This window comes from Theropithecus gelada, chromosome X (assembly GCF_003255815.1).
Source record: "Theropithecus gelada isolate Dixy chromosome X, Tgel_1.0, whole genome shotgun sequence".
Taxonomy (NCBI): Eukaryota; Metazoa; Chordata; class Mammalia; order Primates; family Cercopithecidae; genus Theropithecus; species Theropithecus gelada.
Genome location: NC_037689.1, coordinates 107,896,002 through 107,915,122, shown reverse-complemented (window position 1 = coordinate 107,915,122; position 19,121 = coordinate 107,896,002).

Sequence of the window (19,121 nt, the reverse complement as noted above, 5' to 3'; positions counted from 1 at the left end):
GCCCTAGTGGCACCAGATAAATCAAGCAGACCAATATGACACTTCATAGATCCTGAAAATAAAACTACCATTGGAATCACAGCCCATGAAAACTAGGATTTGTGTGCTAAACCTAAACAGTATGACTGGCTGATAAATTAAAAGTTTACATGGAACCCTGAGCCTCCTAACATAATAGACGTGATGTTCAGAATACAATGGAAAGCCACCTATCATACCAAGAACCAAGAAATGAAAAATTTGCTGGATAGGTTCAATAGTAGAGTGGAGATGACAGAATCAGCGAACTCGAGGAAGAGATCAATAGCATTTACCTAATCTGACTAACAGAGAGAACATAGCCCACAAAAAAAGCAGAGACTATTATGGGACAATGGCAAAAGATCTAATATTTATATTATTGGAATATCACAAGGAGATAAGAGAATAAGGCTGAAAGAGTATTTCAAAAAATAATGACTGAAAAACTTCCCAAACCTATAGATTCAAGAAGTTGGGCAATCCCCAAACAGGATGAATTCAAATCCATTCTAAGACGCATCATAATTAATCTTTTAAAACTAAAGGCAGCCAGGTACAGTGGCTCATATCTGTAATCCCAGCACTTTGGGAAGTCGAGGCAGGAGGATTACTTGAGGCCAGAAGTTTGAGACAAGCCTGGGCAACATCTCTAAAAAGACAGACCCCCATCTCTAAAAAGAAATCAGCTGAGCATGGTGGTGCTCACCTGTAGTTCCAGCTACTTGGGAGGCTGAGTTGGGAGGATCACTTGAGCCCAGGAGTTTGAAGTTATAGTAAGCTATGATTGTGCCACTGCATGCCAGCTTGGGCAATAGAGTGAGACTCCATCTCAATAAAGAAATAAATAGAATAAATAAATAAATAAGGAAAGAAAGGGTGAAAATAAAACTAAAAACAAAGAAGAAATCTTGAAAGTAGCCAGAGAAAAACAATGAATTACCTATGGGGAAACACCAATTCAAATTACAGCAGATTTCTCATCTGATACCGTGGAGGCAAGACTGAAGTGACGCAACTTGAAAGTACGGAGACAGGAGAACTGTCAAGTGCAAATTCTACATCTGGCAAAAATATTCTTAAGGAATGAAAGTGAAATAAAGCTTTTTTTTTTTTTTTTTTTGAGACGGAGTCTCGCTCTGTCGCCAAGGCTGGAGTGCAGTGGCCGGATCTCGGCTCACTGCAAGCTCTGCCTCCCGGGTTCCCGCCATTCTCCTGCCTCAGCCTCCCGAGTAGCTGGGACTACAGGCGCCCGCCACCTCGCCCGGCTAGTTTTTTTTTTTTTTTGTATTTTTTAGTAGAGACGGGGTTTCACCGTGTTAGCCAGGATGGTCTCGATCTCCTGACCTCGTGATCCGCCCGTCTCGGCCTCCCAAAGTGCTGGGATTACAGGCTTGAGCCACCGCGCCCGGCCCAAGCATTCTTAAATGAAGGAAAAACTAAAAGAATTTGTCACTAGCCGAACTCTTAAGTAATAGCTACGGGAAGCTCTTAAAACAGAAAAAAAATTGATAAAAGAAGGAATCCTGGCACATCAGGAAAAAAAAGTATATACAACAAATGTACTGGTACACAGAAGACATTATCAGTTTCCTCATGAGCTTTATAAGTAATGTTTGATTGCTGAAACAAAAATTATAACACCCTCTGATACTGAGGACAATGATAAATAACACCATGGAAGATGAAGAAATGTAAATAGAAGTGAGATTTTCACACTTTACTTGTAGTGGTAAAATGAGATATCATCTAACCCCAGTTAAAATGCCTTGTATCCAAAAGGCAGGCAGTAACAAATGCTGATGAGGATGCAGAGAAAAGGCAACCCTTGGTGGGAAGGTAAATTAGTACAACCACTAAGGAGAGCAGTTTGGCGATTCCTCTAAAAAACTAAAAGCAGAGCTACTATATGATCCAACCATCCCACTGCTGGGTATATACCCAAAGGCAAGGAAATCAGTATATCCAAGAAATATTTTCACTCCCATGTTTGTCGCAGCGCTGTTCACAAAAACTAAGATTTGGAAGCAACCTGTGTCCATCAACAGATAAATGGATAAAGAAAAAGTGGTACATATACTCAAGGGAGTACTATTCAGCCATAAAAAAAAAAGAGAGATCCTGTCATTTGCAACAACATGGATGGAAGTGGAGATCATTATGTTAAGTGAAATAGCCAGTCACAGAAAGACAAACCTCATGTTTTCACTTATTTGTGGGAGCTAAAAAAAACTGAACTAGTGGAGATAGAGAGTAGAAGGATGGTTACCAGAGGCTGGGAAGGATGGTGAAGGGTCAGGGGAAGTTGGGGATGGTTAATGGGTACAAAAAATAGAAAGAATGAATCAGACCTAGTGTTTCCGGATGCATACCCCATTCTCCATGATGTATTTATTTCACATTGCATGCCTGTATCAAAACATCTCATGTACCCCATAAATATATACACCTACTATGTACCCACAAGCATTAAAAATAAAAACAGTTTTTAAAACTAAGTCAGGATCGATCACAGACATAAACATTAAATGGAAAACTATAAAACTTTTAGAGAAAAAAATAGGAGGAAATCTCTGGGATCTAGAGTTCAGCAGAGTTTTTAGAGTTAGCCCCAAAAGCAGGGTCTATAAAAGGAAAAACAGTTCATCAAAAATTTTAGAATTTTTGCTCTGTGAAAGTACATATGAAGAGAATGAAAAGACAAGCTACAGATTGGGGGGAAAAAATATACAAATCACATATCTGAGAAAGTACTCATAACACACAAAGAACTCTCAAAACTCAGTATTTGATCAATCCAGTTAGAAAATGGGCAAGCTATACCCAGACATTTGCCGAAGAGAACATACACATGAAGAATAAACACGTGAAAAGCTATTGAACATTGTTAACCATTAGGGAAATGCAAATGACAGCTACAATGAGATAGCACTACATGCATATTAGAATGTCCAACACAAAAAAGAGTGGCAACACCACTATTAGTGAAGGTGGAGAGAAACTGAGTCACTCATACATTGCTTGTGGGAATGTAAAATGGTATGGCTACTCTGGAAAACAGTCTAGCAGTTGCTTTAAAAATTAAACACGTAGCTGGGCGTGATGGCTCACACCTGTAATCCCAGCACTTTGGGAGGCCAAGGCGTCAGGGTCACTTAAGCCCAGGAGTTTGAGACCAGCCTAGCCAACGTAGGAGGACCCCCATCTCTACAAAAAAAAAAAAAAAAAATTAGCCAGAAGCGGACCTGTGGTCCAGCTACTTGGGTGGGCTGAGGTGGGAGGATCGCTTGAGGCCGGGAGATGGAGGCTGCAGGGAGCCATGCTCATGCCACTGCACTCTAGCCTGGATGACAGAGTGAGCAAAGTGAGACCCTGTTTCAAAAAAAAAGCCAAAAAAGCTAAACACGTGCTTACAATATGCAACTGCAATCTTGGGGATTTATCCCAGGGAAATGAAAAACTTATATTTATGTAAGACCTGTAAATAAATATCACAAATGCCCTTCAGTGGGTGAATGGTTAAACTGAAGCACATTCATACTGTGGAACATAACTCAGCAATAAAAAAAAAAATACAGATACATGCAACAGCCTGGACGAATCTTCAGAAAATTATGCTGAGTGAAAATAAGGCAGTCCCGAAAGTCACATACTGTACAATTCTATGACAAAATTATAGAAATGAAGAACAGATTAGTGGCTGCCTAGGGTTAAGGAGGTGGGGGGAGAAGATGAATGTGATTATAAAAGGGCAATAGGAGGGATCCTCAAGGTGATGGCATTGTTCAGTACTTTGACTATGTACCATAAGACCTACAGTTTCAGGATGCAAACCCCATTCTCCATGATGTGCTTATTTCACATGTGGTGGTATCCACCACATGAACTTACATAGGTGATCAGATTATATAGAACTAAATACACGTACACACATATGAGGATAAATATTAATAAAGCCAGGGAAATCTGAATAATATAGGTGGATTGTATCAACATCACTATTCTTACTATGATATTACAGTTTTCCAAAATGTTACCATTGGGGAAAACTGGGCAAAATGTATGAGAGATCTTGCTCTATTGTTTTTTCAGCTGCATGTGAATCTGCAATTATCTCAATAAAAAATGTCAATTAAAACAAACAGGCAGGGTTGCTAGAGCTTAGTGGATGAGCAGAAGAGTGGTGAGCGGCAGGTAGATGAGCTAAGCAGAAGACAGATTATCCACAGCCTAGTAACCCACGGAAAGAGTTTGGATTTTATCCTAAATCCATTGGGAAGCCATTGGAGGGGAGTCACATGAATTTATGCATATTTTAAGAAATAATTCTGGTTGCTGTATGAGGGGCCAGAGTGGGAACAGGGAGACCATTGTAGCAGGCCAGTGTTTTTCCCTGCATTGCTACCTTGTAGCAAGAAATTTCCGCTAGTTTGGATCAGAAATGAGTGAAGATGGAGAGATGTGGAGGGATTCAGGATATATTTTGGAGGTGGAGCTAACAGAAGTTCATAGTTGGATGGATGACTATGAATTTCCCAGTCCAGGGAATTTTCTGGAGTGGGGCCACTTCTACACAAACACCCTGAGCTATTCTTACAGGACAAGTGAATTTTCAGAAATGGAATATACATTTGAGTACATGTCGACTGCCTGGCCTATCACATGGGATTGGTATCAGCCTTTCTGGTAGCTTTAGATGTTAGAAATCTCAAGCTATGTGGAAATTTCCAAAATAGAATTACCAAAAAAAATAAATAAATAAAGGCTCCTCTTGGCAAACAGATTAGAAAAAAGAGGTCAACCGCCAGATGGATGCAGTCCTGTGCAGGGCACAAGGCTTGGGAGAAGAGCATGAGCTGAATTTCAGTCCCACACTCCCTTAGCCAGGCGCCATTGTGTGGCGCAGAAAACAAACCCTGCAGCCCTGCTGCCGCACCTAGAAGCTTGAGTCCCGCCTGCTGTTATTGCTGCCTGTGGACACTAGGGGGCAGGGCAACTAAGTAAATTCGGCCTTCCCTTGCTTCTTGGGAGGGTCTGATGTGGTGGCCCATGGACATGGGCTGGACTTCAGCTTCGGATAAAATCCATTAGCTCCCAGAGGTTCCCAGGCTTAGCTGGTCTGGGAAATTAATTGCTCATTAATCTCTTTAAGAATTGGGCTGCCAGCTCATTTGACTGGTAAAACTAACCCAGTTTCCTACAAGTTTGTTTATATCTTGCCAAGTGGAGCTATGGAATGTTTCTTAAAGCAGTTTAGAAATCTGAAAAAATCCATCATTTGACTGGTAAAACTAACCCAGTTTCCTACAAGTTTGTTTATATCTTGCCAAGTGGAGCTATGGAATGTTTCTTAAAGCAGTTTAGAAATCTGAAAAAATCCAGTATAGTCCACATCACTCCAGTATAATTCCAACATACTCTGGTTTGCAAAAGGGATCCCACCGTATTGCCAGTCGGCCAGCTAGGGAAGAGTATGATTTATGCAGTGTTTCCTTAGAACCCAGTGTTTCCAGTTATAATTGTATCTAAGCAATCTGAGTCTAGTGGCTTCCTTTGTTAATCTCTTAGGTGGCAGCACCAGTGAGGGCGAGGAGATAGGTCCGGATGATTGTAAGAATAGTTCCACAGCCTCCTTGCCTGTCACTGATGCGCAGGGCACAGAGTACAAGTATTGCTTCCTAGTGGCTACTAGGTGGCCTCTAGCATCCCCAGCCTTGGGGACCATGTCAGCTATGTCCAAGAGGATGGGCAGATTGTGTGAAGGTGTCAGGAGACTAGCAGGATGACATTTGGGAAAGGTTTCTGAGTGCCAGGTGGAGGGGCATGGCTACAGTAAGGCATGGCAGCAGAAGGAGACAGAGGGGAGTGTCGGGAGCCAGGGTGCTGTGTCAACCGGGGCTCAGAGAACCAAGGTGAATGGAAATAAGACAACTGAAGTGAAGCACAAGGAGGCAAATCCAGAGCACAGGCACCCAATGCCCCCGCGGGATTGTTTCATGCTGGTATTTCTCTGAAAAGACTGTGTCTAGTTAGTTCATGGGGCCAGGATGAGGAAAATAACAGTAAAGCATTCTGTACTTTTCTAGCCTGTCTCAGTTCTATGTAAAGGTGGTGGGGAATTTGCTCTGAAAGGTGCTCTGCAAGCCCCCCTCTCAGGATAAATATATTTGCGTGGTCAGCCTGGCGCCCTGAATTATTATTGTTATTTTTAATTACACACATGTGCTTCGAATCATTAACACAAAAGAGGTCTTGTGGAAGCCAAGACTGGCTGTGCAGCCGCGGATGAACCCTGCTTTCCAGCAGGGGGCAGCATCCACTGGTTATAGTTCATTCCTGACCTGAACAAGCCTAGTGACAGTTTTAGGGAGATTGAACAGGGAGGAGGATGTGGTCTGGAAAATGGGAAGGGAGTGGATTTCCTCATGTTTCATCTTCTCTTGCAATGTCATGGTGTATCTGGGGACTCAGTTGTTACTGAGCACTTCTCTCCATTGAATACAATAAAAAGTCACAGAGGAACCAAAGAAGCTGACAAGGACTTTGAGGGATTTTTTTGCTGTTGTTTTTTAATCCCCAAGGAACCTTGGATAAAAGAATGATTACTTTTGCAGGAAAAGTAGCTACTAGGATTGTTTGTGGTGTGGATTTCTTTTTTGTGACATGTAAAAACACTGGTTTTAATCTAGTTTTAACACCCTGAAAATGGTTTATCTCAGTATGTGCTCATCTTCCTTCCCCTTTCCAAGGGCGCCCTCCTCAAGTTCCCCTATCAGTAGCTGTCTCACTTCCTCTTAAAAGTCCCCACCCAGTAGCTGCCACATTTCACTTTGGGAAGAGGAGTAACTAAGAATGGGTAAGCTGGCTCAGAGCTTCCTTGCCCTCCTTGTCAGGGGCTCAACTCAATCTGGGTCCCCTCTCCCCAAGGTTATCCAGTAACATAACAGGGACCTGTGTGTCTGCAACTGAAGTGAACTCTTGGAGAGGGGCTTGTGTAGAACTTGTACTCCTTTTGGCCCAAGAAAACTCAGACAAGTCTTAGCCACTTACTGATTGTAAGAAGCAGATATGGTGTTCGAACAAATCTGCAAATCTAGATTTGACTGCATATCTAGTCTTTGCTTTATGACATTGCAGGGTCTTCTGAACAATAGAAACTTGATTAATGTTCATTGAGAGGTCATGTATATGACACATTGGTTAAAATCCCAGTGTCTGACAACTGGGGTGTGTGTGTGTGTGTGTTAAAGTATATATAGCATAAAATGCACCATTCTAATCATTTCTGAGTATATAATTCAGTGGCATTAAGTCTATTCACAATGCTGCACAATCACTACTATCTATTTCCAGAACATTGTCATCATCTCAAACAGAAACTCTGTACAGACAACTAGTTTTCAATTCAGGTTCTGCCACTTAGTAGCTGTGTAAACTTGTACAAAGTCTTTAGTTTCTCAGGGCCTCAATTTCCTCATTTATGAGATGAAGATAGTAATAGTACATGCTTCATATGATTGTGTGTCTATAGAGTAATATTTATTCATATTAATAACTAATATCAATTGATTTGTTAGTTGATGAATATTTATTCCATGTTTACTGAGTTCTTACTCTGTGTCAAGCACTATGCTTTGACTAGTGAGTGGCAGGGTGAAGACTTAAACTCAGATTGGCTTGACCTTAGGGCTTGCATCTGTACTGCTTCTACTGTGAGGATTCAATGAGATAAGGATGCTCAGTGCCTGCCACACAGCATTCCCTCAACTAATGCGAGCTACTTATTTTAGTTACTTATTTTTTTAGAGATGTAAGTCTCCCTCTGTTATCCAGGTTGACCTAGAACCCCTGGCCTCAAGTGATCCTCCCACCTCAGCCTCCCGAACAACTGGGACTACAGGTGCAAGCCACTACTACACCCAGCTTAAATGCTATTTTATGGTTATCATTATTGCTGTCAAATTGAGTTTGAAACTCATGCCTTAACCTCTCTGGTGACAGTATGTTGCTCTCTCCTCCTGCACAGGGAATGTCACAAATAGCAATAAATTTTCCCTCCATTTACGTAGGGAAAAGAGGTAGGCAGCCTCTTTGATGGATGTCTGACTAACCACAGCTATTTGCCACCCAAGAACTGCCACCCTGGCTGGGTGCAGTGGCTTATGTCTGTAACCCCAGAACTTTGGGAAGCCAAGGCAGGTGGATCACTTGAGGTCAGGAGTTCGAGACCAGCCTGGCCAGCATGGTGAAGCCCCATCTCTGCTAAAAATACAAAATAATTAGCTGGGTGTGGTGGCGCATGCCTGTAGTCCCAGCTACCTGGGAGGCTGAGGAAGGAGAACGGCTTGAACCCGGGAGGTGGAGGTTGCAGTGAGCTGAGATCATGCCATTGCACTCCAGCCTGGGCAACGGAGCAAGATTGTCTCAAGGGAGAAAAAAAAAAATGAAGAAGAAGAAGAACTGCCGCCCTAGCTGCATGGCTGGAAGATATCCATTTCTTTCTCCATTTTTTGCCCCATGTAGGCCAGGGGCCTGGCAGGGCAAGCAGTGACAAAGGCTATCTTCAAAGGGTGAAGAAGAATGAAGGAAAAATCCCTTTTAGCCACTGATTTCCATAGCTACTCTCACCTCCCCTCCTCTACCCACTACCAAGACCCCTGCCTCCCCTGCAGGCAGTAGATAACAGTGTCAAGGGAGAGAAAAAGGGAGAGAATCCTATCCTTCTCAGCTAGTCATGCTACCCCTGAAGTTTTCCCACCTCACCCTCTTGTTCTTTCAGTGCCAGTCTCTTGCTTGGGCTGGCCACACATGAGAGAGAAGAGAAACGGGAAGTGGGACAGAACGGGGAAAACTGGGGGACTCTGTTCCCTATCTCCTGCTCACTTTCCAGCCCTCACCGGGGCTTCTCTTCCAAATTCACAAATCTATTCTAGATCCCAGCATCCTTTCCCCAGCAATTCACAGCCTTCAACCTGCTGGACTACCCATCTTTACCCCCTCACCCAGAACCACCTGAATGAGGGGAGTCATTGTCCAGCTCCAAGTAGTTCCAACAAGTTGTCCCTGTTCCTGCTGTCAAGGATAGTCTGGGACCTTCAAGTTAGGTACATATCTGGATTCTTTCCTCATACTCTGTCTCAATAGGAGGGATTATTTGCCATTTCTAGACCTCAGCCCATGTTTTCCTACTTCCATGCTTTTGCTTCTATACTTACTTCTCCTTGAAACAAACTACCCCCTTTACTGTCATTGTTCATCTCAACTTCAACTGCTTTCAAAAAGCTTTCCCCAGTTTCTCCTTCCCAGAAGGGATATCTTCCTCGTTTTGATCTTCACTGTTTCCCGTATGCATCTCTCTGAATGTACCGCTCTTTCCTGTATGTATTACAAGATGCCACTTCAGATAGCTTCTTATAGTCTCTCATGCTAATGTTTTATTTCTCCTAACAAGATAAATAACTGTCTTAGAGGCAAAGACTCTTCTTGAATTACATTTGTACCCCTTGCAATACCTTGAACATAGGAAACACTTGGTGAATACTTGATCCAAATTGACAGCATTTTCCCTAGAAACATGGGTAGGTTTTGATTACTTTATTGATCTGGGAGGTGACCCTGGGGGCTCAGCCACTGTGCGAAACAGTGATTCTGTTTATGGGAAAATGCAGGCAAGCTTTAAACTGTGAATTTCAGCATGCACAGCCTGTTTATAAATTGGATTTGGACTAGACTGACGGCAGCAAAAGAATGCCGCCAACTGGTCATCTGCAAGTTGAGTCTTCCACCAACAGAGGGCAACATTGCCAGCATCTAAACCAAAACAACCTTGAGGCCATGTTGCCTTTCTTCCCCGCCCCTCCCCCCATCACTGGGAGGAGAAAGGGGATTGATTTTCTGGCAGACAACAGAACACCCCATCAGTTTTGTGGAAATTTGGGGTTGGGCTAGGAGGTGGCTGAAGAAAGAAAAAGGGGAAGTTTGCCCCAATATACATTAAATTCCCTCTCATTGGATCCAAGTCAATACAATTCTTTAAATTTTGATATGACACCATACATTAAAATGACATAAAATGAAAAATGACATATTGTAACGTGTAGCGCTTATGTTTTTTAAATCACTTTGCCCAAAGATCCTCTTTGATTGGATTTTCATAGGCCTTTACAGGTGAAAGGGAATTTAAAGGAGTGGGTACTCTAACTCGTTGGGGCTGTTGGGATTCAGAAACAATACCCCAAAATGAAGACCTCAGCAACATCCACAGGAGCAGAAGTTTTTCTCTGACCTTCTCCTGCCCTCCTGTCTCTCAGTCCCATTCTCACCCAAGGCTAGCCATGGAAACTAGAAACGCTCTTCCCCAAAACAGGTCATGGAAACCAGAACCCCTTTCCCCCAAAGCCAGCCACAAAACGTAAAAATACTGCTCTAACTTTCCCTCCACTTTTCTGTGTCAAAACCAGCCATAAAGAAATGATGTGACCTACCTTGTTTGACTGTAGATGATAAGACCTCCCATTCCAGAGAGGGTCCTCCCCTACACCCAGGAGGAAGGAATGCATGTTCAGAGAGGCCTAAAAGAATCTAGAGAGGACTTGCTGGGTTTCCTCCACTCAAGTTTATTCATTGGATCATACTCTTTTTGTCCAAGCACATTTCCACACGGCTGTCCACACTTTGTTGAACCTAAGCATAAAAATGGACTTCTCCTGTATCCTTCAGTCTTCATTCTGAAGACTCCCATACATGTTAAATAAATTTGTGTGCTTTTTCTTCTATTCATTTGCCTCCTGTCAGTGATTTTTAGTGAACCTTCAGAGGGTGAATGGGAAGTTTTCCCTTGCACCTACAGGGACCTTGTGGAGTTTTGTTTTGTTTTGTTTTTCCCTTTAAATATTTCAAGCATGGCTGGTCGCAGTGGCTAATGTCTCTAATCCCAGCACTTTGGGAGGCCGAAGGGGGTGGATCACCTGAGGTCAGGAAGATGACTGGTCTCGAACTCCTGGCCAACATAGTGAAACCCTGTCTCTACTAAAAACACAAAAATTAGCCAGGCGTGGTGGTGCACACCTGTAGTCCCAGCTACTTAGGAGGCTGAAGCAGAAGAATTGCTTGAACCTGGGAAATGGAGGTTGCAGTGAGCTGAGATAGAGCCACTGCACTACAGCCTGGGCGACAGAACAAGACTCCATCTCAAAAATAATAATAATAATAAATAAAGGAATCAAATCAAAACTTCACAGATACAGCACTGATTACATGGGTACACCTTCAATTTATACTCTTTATTTATATATATATATATGTGTTACATTTCAGTAACATTTACCAAAAAGTGGCTGATACAAATGAGGCCTCTGTGTATCATCCTACTCTCATCCTCCTACTATCTACAGAGGCCCTGAATGTGAACATTGTCATTCTTGTGCACATTTTTGTACTTTTACATCATATAAATGCATCCGAAAACAATATGTAGTGTTCTTCTGTATCTTTTTAAACTGCATGTAAATGGTGACCTGAGTGTATTCCTCTTCACCTTGTTAGTTTTGCTCCACACTGCTTTGTATATTATTATAGACACCAGCATGCATTAGCAAATACATGGCTGTAAGAAATGTATCTACGTTTATACATGTTTACACTGTGATTACTTTTCTTTTGCACTTTGAGCTATTCTACTTAAAACTTCCTTTTAAGAGGTGATTACATTTGGGAGAATTTCCAACTTGGAGAAATCTCTAGAAAACGGTCTCTACTCCTCCTGCCAGGCCTCTACTCTGCATCCAAGACTATACCCAATACATGCTTGTTTAAAGCTTTAATATATTCAACCAGAAATTTCAAACAACAAACATTTCCTGAAAGGCATCCTTGACATGCAAAGTTATGAGGGAAGGTATTAGGATGCATACAAAAATGTTATACAGGCAACTCTGATTTGTCCTGAAATGTTAATGAGTTACACACGATTCAATTCCACATCTAGATTTTTTTTAAGCCTCCACTCTCAAACAGGGGCATATGAAGGCAAATTGAAGCAAGTCAGTTAGGAAAACATTTTGCATACAAATTTTGATACCATTTTCCTATTAAGAAGAGAAAAAGGGCCGGGTGCAGTGGCTAACGCCTGTAATCCCAACACTTTGGGAGGCCAAGGTGGGCGGATCAGGAGGTCAGGAGATGGAGACCATCCTGGCTAACACAGTGAAACCCCGTGTGTACTAAAAATGCAAAAAAAAAAAAAAAAAAAAAACAAAAAAAAACTAGCCAGGTGCGGTGGCAGGCACCTGTAGTCCCAGCTACTCGGGAGGCTGAGGCAGGAGGATGGTATGAATCCGGGAGGCAGAGGTTGCAGTGAGCCAAGATTGCACCACTGTACTCCGGCCTGGGCAACAGATCGAGACTCCGTCTCAAAAAAAGAAAAAAAAAAAAAAAAGTTTGGGCACTGTGTCTCACCCCTCTAATCCCAACACTTTGGGAGGCTGAGGTGGACAGATCGGTTGATCTCATGAGTTCAAGACCAGCCTGGCCAATGTGGTGAAACCCCGTCACTACTAAAAAATTTAAAAAAATTTAAAAAAAAGCCAGACGTGGTGGCACGTGCCTGTAGTCCTAGCTACTTAAGAGGCTGAGGTGGGAGGATCACTGAGTCTGAGGAGGATGAGGCAGCAGTGGGCCATGATAACAATACTCCAGCCTGGGTGACTGAGTGAGACTGTGTGATCCTGTCTCAAAAAAAAAAAAAGAAGAATAAGAATAAGAGAAAAAAATCCTTAGATAACGCTCCTCCCATTACCCTCAACACTTGCACCATTTGTTTTACGCAAATGACTGTTTTTCAGGGTCAAAACCAAGTTATCACGCAACTTCTCTGTCATTACCTGATAAAGCTGCAACGGACTAGTACTGTTCTTCTTAGAAATATTTCCAGGTTAGAAACATGAGTATTGCCAGGGAAAAAATGTGCTTAAATTTATATCTAAAGATCAGGACCGGGCACGGTGGCTCATGCCTGTAATCCCAGCACTTTGGGAGGCCGAAGCAGGTGGATCACGAGGTCAAGAGTTTCAGACCTGCCTGACCAACATAGTGAAACCCCATCTCTACTAAAAATACAAAAATTAGCCACGCGTGGTGGCACGTGCCTGTGATCCCAGCAACTCAAGAGGCTGAGGCAGGAGAATCGCTTGAACCTGGGAGGCGGAGGTCGCAGTGAGCCGAGATCCTGCTACTGCACTCCAGCCTGGGTGACAGAGTGAGACTCTGTCTCAAAAAAAAAAAAAAAAAAGGAAGTCTAGGCATTTTGAAGAGTGCCTCATTTTTCAAAGGAGAAACCCTCAATTTGCAACTCTGCGACGTGGGGCATCTCACATCTCATTTTCCTCACCGGAGTTTTCTTTCCTTTCATACCCTCATATCTTTTTTTTTTTTTTTTTTTTTTTTGAGATAGGGCCTTGCTGTGTCACCCAGGCTGGAGTGCAGTGTCATGATCATAGTTCACTGTAATCTCTGCTTCCTGGGTTCAAGTGGTCCTCCCACCTCAGCCTCCCGGGTAGCTGGGACCAGAGGTGCACACCACCACACCTGGCTAATTTTTGTATTTTTTGTAGAGACGGAGTTTCACCCTGTTCCCCAGGCTCGTCTCAAACTCCTGGACTCAAGCAATCTGCCCACCTTGGTCTCCCAGATCCCTCGCAATCTTAGGGATCGGCCACTAAGGGAATACTGCTTTGGTTGCATCTTGCAACCCCTGGGGTAGAGATGAGAGGGTTGGATGGGAAGGGCAAATCTAAGTCAAATAATCAACACAGTCTTTGCTATAGCTATTTCTTCCTATAACTGAAATGCATGAGTTTTTACTTTTCCCAAAGAACAGTTAAAGGAATAGAAAAGTACTAAAGTAGTCATTAGTAGATATGTAAATAGGCCCTGTGGTAGGAAAAAAGAACATTTCTGCCATACATTAATTCCCGTAGTCAGTAGTTATCGAATATTCTCTGTGTGCTGCTCATTGTCCATAGGTACTGAGGGCACAGCAGTGAGCAAGACTGACAAGGTTCTGTCCTTGTGGAGCTGATGTTCTAGTGGGGAGAGACTGAAACAATACGATTATTTTAGATAGTGGTAAGTGCTATGTAGAAAACAAAATAGGGTAATGTGATGGTGGGGATGGGTAATTAGTTTAGATGGAGTGGTCAGGGAAGGCCTCTCAGAGGAGGTAACCTTTGAGCAGAGTCCTGAATAAGAGTGTGTCAGTGAACAAATACTAACATAGAGTTATTATATGACTCAGTCATGTAACTCTTACATATATACCCAAGAAAAATGAAAACCTATGCTCATGCAAAAACTTGTACCCTAATGTTCATAGCAATATTATTCATAATTGTCAAAAACTGGAAACAACCTAAATGTTCATCAGCTAATTAGTGGATAAACAAAATGTGGTATAACCATACAATGGAATATTATTCCACCACAAAATGGAATGAAGTTGTGCTGTAACATGGATGATCTTTGAAACCATTATGCCAATTGAAATAAACCAGTCACAAAAGGACATGTATTGTATGATTCCATTTATATGAAATTTCCAGAATAGGCAAATTTATGAAGACAGGTAATACATTCATGGTTGGTGAGGAGATGAGGAATAAGGGGTAATAGTTAAAAGATCTGGGGGTTCTTTTTGGGGTGAAGAGAAGTGTGAAATTAGATAGTGGTGGTGATTTCACAACTTTGAATATATTACAAACCATGGGTTTATACACTTTCAAATGGGTGAATTTTATTGCACGTGAATTATATGTCAATAAAGAAATATAAAAATCGGATCATGGGCTGGGCACGGTGACTCATGCCTGTAATCCCAGCACTTTGTGAGGCTGAGACGGGTGGCTCACCTGAGGTCAGGAGTTCAAGACAAACCTGGCCAACATGGTGAAATCCTGTCTTTACTAAAAATACAAAAATTAGCTGGGCTTGATGGCTGGCACCTGTAATCCCAGCTACTCGGGAGGCTGAGGCAAGAGAATTGCTTGAACCCATGAGGCAGAGGTTGCAGTGAGCTGAGATCGTGCCACTGCACTCCAACCTGAGCGACAGAGCGAGACTCCATATTAAAAAAAAAAAAAAAGATTGGATCATGAATGCCTGAGAAACAGTACTTTGCTACTCATTTCACAGTGACAGAAAAACATTAAAAAAAAAAAAAAAAAAAAGAGTGAGTCAGTCAGTCATATGGTGATGTGAGGGAAAGGGGTTTTAGGCAGAGAGAACAAGTGCAAAGGTCCTGAGGGTGGGAAGAGCTTGGTTTATTTGAGGAAGAGAAAGCAGCTGGGCATGGCTGCTGTTGAGCAAGTGAGGGAGAGGGTGATGAAAGATAAGGTGGGAGAAGTAGGTAAAGACCAAAAAGTATAGGGTTTTTCACACCATTTTAATGAATTTGGATTTTTTCTCAACATAGTGAGAAAGCATTGGAAAGTTTCAAGCAAGGGAATTACATGATCTGGTTAAAAAATGTTTACGATTCCTCTGACTGACAGGTGGAGAATAGTTTGTGAAGCAGGGTAAAAGGAGAGGCGGGTAGAGAAGCTACTGCAGTAGAGAAGCAAGTGGTGTCGGTAGCCTGGACAAAGGAGGTAACAGAGGAGATGGGGAGAAGCAGGTGGATTCAGGAAATACTTGGGAGGCAGAATCATCAGGACACACTGACATAGAGTGTGAGGTGGGAGGGAAGGAAAAAGAGAAATTGGGTATAACTTCTAGATTTTTGGTATGAATTACAAATAAATAATTGTTCTTGTTTCAGATATCTTTAGAGCCCTTTTTGGCTATGTGAAAACTTTGGCTGTATCTAGTTATAACTCAGGAATGCAATATGTAGGTCTGTCCTTGTTTCTTTAGTTACTCATTCACTACTATATTGCAGTTTCACCCTTTGCTGTCTCAAATAATCCAACCTCCATCAATAGCTGTATGATAATAATGATGAATGGTCTTTTAATCTTAATTTTACACTTCATTGTTATTATGTTATTATTTCCTCCTGCTATTTTCTCTTGCTGCCTACTTATAAATGTGGACTTTCCAGAACATAAACTTTTTGTGAAGTCCACTGTCTGACTACTTGTGTCTGCCAGTGAGTTCAGCAACACAGGGTTCCAAGGAACTACATGAGGCCATTTTTCCTGGGAGTTGCCCATGGCTTTCAATCATCTGTGGTTTTCAATTATTTTTGCTATTCTTCTTTCCATCAGCATAGCTAATTAAGTTGGCTTCAAGTCTCTGGTAAAAAGGTTTTATAGTGAAGAATGAAAATCTGGCCAACTTATTTCACACAATTCAGCTAAAAAGCTGTACACCAGTAACTTAATAAGGTCACAATAATGTATTTCTTCTATTTTATGCATTTCAGTTTTATAAAGCGTCAGTTTCTAAATTGCTTTTTAAATTAATGAATATTTCTAAATACAACAGACTTCTTGTGAAGAAATCAAGTCAGTAGCATTAACTTAATCTTTGATTTTATTAGTTGTTTTTATTAGTTGTACAGAATCATGCAGTTTCTCATTAAGCTACTTAGAAGGTGCTCACCTTTCTTTCGGGCACTGTTTATCTAAGTCTTGAAAGAGACCCTTTTGCACTCAGTGTGTCTGAAATATGTTTCATTATTTTTCCCTCAAGCCTGATTTCTCCTGTGCCTTCTGTTCTAATAAACAGCACTCCCATCCAACCAACTGAGTCAGAAACTTCCCCGTCATCTCGCACATTTGATCAGTTGTTATGTCTTTTCGCCTACCTCCTAAATATCCCACTCATGTGCCCAGCTGTCCATTTCCATTCAACTCCAATGCCACTGCTCTGGCTCAGGCCTCTCTTTTATCTGGAATATTGCAACAGTGTCCTGACAAGCCCCCTCTTCTATTAGTCATCTTCCTCCCCAAGCCATCCTTCATGCTGCAGTCAGAGTGACTTTTCTAAATTCAAATCTGATTTTAAATCTCCTGCCTAAAAGCTTTCAGTGACTCCCTATAGCTTGTTGGATAAAATCCAAACCCTTAGCACAGCACACACAGCCTTCCAGTATTTGTCCTTTGCTCACTTTTCCAACATCACCTTCAACACGGGGAACATAGATATTTCTTATGCTCTGGGTATACTGGGTATACTGTAAGTAACTTACAGCGCCCCTAGACTTTGTAGCTGTTGTTTCTCTGCCCAGAAGAATGCTTTCCTTTTCCTCCCAACCTTAACCCCCAGCAAACTCCTATTCTCTTTCAAGACCAAGCTCAAATGTCTTCTCCGTGAAGCTTTCTGAGATCCACTCCTTGGCTCTCATAGAGACTAGGTGCTTAATGAATTGTGACGAATGGGTAAGTGCGTACATTAATGAAAGGTAGCTCGTGGGATCAAAGGTGGGCAATATGGCATAAAGGGTTATGAATGAGGACTTCAGGGCATTGAAGGATGTGAGAAGTTCAGCCAGAGAGGTTGGATTAGTGATAGGAAGAGGAGGAAACTTGCAGAGAACGGGAGTGGACAAAAACAGATTTATGGTTTCCCCGGTTCAGGGTGACTTTCTTGTACTTATTTAATTCTTTCACAAAGTGAAACATGGTTACTACTGAGCTGAAGTTGCTGAAAGAGGAAAGTCACTGAGATAGGTCTTTTATAAAGAGGAAGGAAGATAAAGTCATATTGAGATACGCATTGTTTTTTGTTACAAATGCAGTCAAACGTTTCCACATAGCCCCCCAAAAAATCCACCCTACAAGCAACTCTACACATGTTTATTGTTTTAGTATCTCCTCTTCCTGCTCACATAATGTGGAAAGGTTACTTTTCAACCAAGAAACTTTGGAAAGAAAGCTAAAAGTCCCTGAGAGCCTATAGAGTTCCCACTATGACTTTTAACCCACATTCAATGCGGGGAGGAGATGTGCAGTAATAGCTCAGCCCTCAGATATCCTATGATGCTAAAATAACAAATACCTCTAGAATGTTAGGGCTAGAAGTGCTCTTGAAGGTCATTTGATTTAAATATTTAAATAGATGAGAAACCAAGGCACAGAGGGCTCAGGTTAGTAGCAGGTTGTAATGAGGAAGACACAAAAATAGACAATTTACAGCACCATGGAGCACGAATGAGAGTAGTATGCTAAGGTACTATGGGACGACAGAGGAGAGGCATGCAGCAGAGCTTAGGGATGGGATGGAGAGGTGTCAAGGAAGGAAGTCTTCCTAGAAACCTTAGGTGTCTTGAAGAGGAAAAGTTAGCTTGGAGAAATTTTCTCCTCTCCTGGCCTCTTTTGTGTCCTATATTGTTTGTTTTACTAACTTTGAGAGGTGACAACGTGCTAGCAGCCCTCGCTCTCGGCACCTCCTCGGCCTTGGCGTCCACTCTGGCAGTGCCTCAGGAGCCCTTCAGCCCACCACTGCACTGTGGGAGTCCCTCTCTGGGCTGGCTGAGGCCGGAGCCAGCTCCCTCAGCTTGTGGGAAGTGTGGACGGAGAGGCATGGGCGGGAACCGGGGCTGCGTGTGGTGCTTACCAGCCAGCGCGAGTTCCCGCGGCACCGGATAGGGCGCCCCTGCACTTGGAGCGGTTGGCCGGCGCTGCCGGCCCAGGGCAGTGAGGGGCTTAGCACCCAGGCCAGCCGCTGGGGAGGGTGAACCAGGTCCCCCAGCACTGCCCGCCCTCCCGCGCAAGCTTGAATTCTCGCCTGGCCTCAGCTGCCTCCCCGCGGGGCAGGGCTTGGAATCTGCAGCCCGCCATGCCGGAGGCCCCCCCGCGGTGGGCTCCCGCGTGGCCTGAGCGTCCCAGATGGAAGGGTGCTGCCCCCTGCTCCAAGGCGCCGGGTCCCATCGACTGCCCAAGGGCTGAGGAGTGCAGGAACGCAGTGTGGGACTGGTTGGCAGCTCCGCCCTGGCCCTGGTGTGGGATCCACTAGGGGAAGCCAACTGGGCTCCTGAGTGGGGTGGGGACTTGGAGAACTTTTATGTCTAGTGGGAGGATTGTATATGCACCAGTCAGCACTCTGTGTCTAGCTCAGGGATTGTGGATGCACCAACCAGCCCTCTGTATCTAGCTAATCTGGTGGGG